Raw genomic sequence first — 3,168 nt, forward strand, 5'->3', positions numbered from 1 at the left:
ATATATATATGGATATCAAAATAATAAGAAAAAAGAAACATGTTTTTATATGGTTATTATATATTTATTTAATCAGAAACTGAAATAGTGTATGAATCAATATGGTTTTGTGTCCATGTCCACAATTAATTTATAACTATATTATCCACACTATGGTATCCATGTCCATATTTTTTTTGTATATATATTAGTATATATATATGAAAATGGATGTTAAAAGATAGAAAATTTTATACATAATTTAATGTGATAATTATTTTTGTTTTATATATTTTAGAATTTAAAACAAAAGTAAATGAAACATTAAGAGAAATAAGAAAAACAAGTTACAATTTATACTTACCCAAACAGAAGTGCATCTTCCGTTTCTTCTGATCAAGGGCATTTCTGTCCAAAACAACTCTCAGACTTAAGGAAAGTGTCCCTCCAGCGGATTGTGTCTTAAAATGTTAAAAAAGAGAAAAAAGTGTCCTAAATGGTAATCGACTCTTTAGGTGGAGGCAGTGGATAAGTAGGCAAAAGCTTCTTCGCTATTATTCCCTGAAGAGATGTTATAATTGTTCCTATTGTGTTTACTTTTGTCTACTTTTTGGTTTTTACATCTTTCTGAACTGTTTTGTTTTTTACAGCAAATGAAAATGCAATTTCTCAAAACTCAACATCTTCGTCTCTCACTAGGTCCATGCTTACTGTTATTATTAGATATGTCTGAACAACACTTGAAGCAAACGTAGCCATTTTGCAGATGTAAGCTCTCATATCTATATAGAAATTAGGCAATTGTTTGCTTTAGACCCCCTAAATTGAAGAAGCACAAGGTGATCCATCTATTTTTATACCTTGTTAGTTGTTACAATCTTTAGCATGCTAAGCAACAACAATGGTTGAGATCATGGTGCTGCCAAAAACTGATGCTAGAACTTTTGACTTGATCAAAGTACTGCGAGCACCAAGAGCACATGAACTTTTGACTTGATCATTACTTTCTTTTTTTCGGGTTCTCTTTAAGACAGTGGCTCACAAACATTTACCACAGCTTGAGCCTTGAGGATTGAGCTATGAATTCAATTCTACCTTCAAGGAAAACTTCACAAGGCCCTTGAAAAAAAAAACACTTGAAAGCGGATAATCTCTTTTTTTTTGTTTTGTTATCAAGTAATATAGGAGTTTATAAGATTACATGTCTAACTAAAAAGTCTGTCAAGATCGAGTTGCTCTAATATCGGAAACAAAATTTTATTGTGACTGAGATTATATTGTTTCGGCCAAGTTGAGCAAGAGTTTTACGTAATCAAATAATTAAATTCTAAACTTTATAAAACTAAAAATCTATCAATTTTTTAAAAAATTTAAAATTTCTTAAGGTTCAAATTTTCTTTTTTGAATATCATCAGCTGAAAAATAGTTATTTTCTAATTTTAACTTTGTTTTTCTTATTATATTTATTTTTAGTTTTTTTTTTTTGAAAAATGTTACATCATCGCACTTTTTACCCGTAAATGAGTAGTTTAGTTATATTCTTTACTTGATAAACAAGTAAATTAAATTAAATTAAACATTTTTGTGATACATTTATCAGGTTGAAGGTTTAAGTGTGAGTCAAAATAAAAATCAGTTTTGCTACATATGTCACATCGGTGCCCTGGCCAGGCAGCAACCAATTTTTTTATTGCATCTCCCATTGATTTTTGGTAAATTGACACCTTCGCCATGAGCAGCAACATTACTCATAGCATTGTGTGAGTTTAAGCACACCTATGTTGAACAAAAAGTTGGGTTCTCCCACAAACATTTGAGAAATACGGAAACTACAAAACATACTGATTCTCACACCTAACATACCGATTATGATACATGGTAAGCCGAGATATCTCTGCACTAGTTTTTAAAACCCGAAAATAAGTCAGATTTTCCTGCATCCGCATGACTTATAAATACAAACAAAAATTTTGACAAACATAATATTTAACGCGTAATGTGCAAAATAATATTAGAATAAAAAACACTTTTCGTATCGAATGTATACTAAAAGTATTCTCGTGTTCACCTTGTCTGCGTGTTCCCTTATGAATTTACATTAACTATGACAAATATAAGAGCCATATAATAAAATATAAATAATTTTGAAGCTAGGTTGGAAGGTTTACTTTTAGAGAAAAAACACTTTAGAAAACTTCAAATACAGAATTATGGAAACTTTAAAACAAAGAGTTCTTAGGCAACACAGTACGAAGTTATTGTATTTATGGGGCTTGCTAATCGAGTTTCTATTCTTTTTATAAAGTTAATAATAATAGTTTTGATACATGTGGAAGTGTCTTTCTTCATGCTTTACGTAAGGACCAACTTTGCAACTCACTTTTATGTTTAAACTAGGGGGTTGTTCACGCGGAATATTGTTTTATTGTTGTTAAAAGTATGATTTTTTGGATAATGTAATTATGTGATCACTTTTATTTGTTAAGAATGTTATTTGGTGTTTTTATTGTGTTATGTAGTAGTAATAGTGATATGTTAATATATTTTGTCTTTGTTTTTTTAATAATGTGTTTTGTCTGTATAGTATTTATTAGCAGTGAAGTGAGCCTCTAATATAAAAATATATTGAATTTCAATAACTTTGCATTTATGCATTTGTTGATTCTAAGATTTACGGTTTCAGCGTCAAAATTTTCTTTTAATTTTTTTTATATTTTTGAACATTATAACTTTCAAGATGTTTTCGTTTTTTTTCCATATTTTTACATTGAGCCTTCAACATCTATGTATTTTCTTTACGTTTCTGGTATGCGGTGTTTCTCATCATCACCAAAAAAGACTCACCTCATGCTCTTGTTCTTTATCGCCTTCTTCACCTTGAGATTTCTGGTATTTATTGTAGATCGGGTTCAGGAGTTCCCAGTTGTGCGGTTGTTTCTCGCATCATTTTAGGCTACTCCATGCAATATTGGATGCTCCTCTTCTTCCTTAGATTTTAGCTGATGTTAGGAACTGCATCTCTTTGGGTTGGGTCAGAGTTTAGTCGTCTTTGAAGTTGTTTTCCTCGTCGTTGGCTTACCATTGTTACTCCCCTCTCGTCTTGGTTTTCAAGATATGGTTTTTGGTGATCTGACTTCTATAGCTCGAGGACGGCTCCACGATTTGATGATTTCGTTTTGTCTACCCTTC

The sequence above is a fragment of the Brassica oleracea genome, unplaced genomic scaffold (assembly GCF_000695525.1).
Source record: "Brassica oleracea var. oleracea cultivar TO1000 unplaced genomic scaffold, BOL UnpScaffold00534, whole genome shotgun sequence".
Taxonomy (NCBI): domain Eukaryota; kingdom Viridiplantae; phylum Streptophyta; class Magnoliopsida; order Brassicales; family Brassicaceae; genus Brassica; species Brassica oleracea.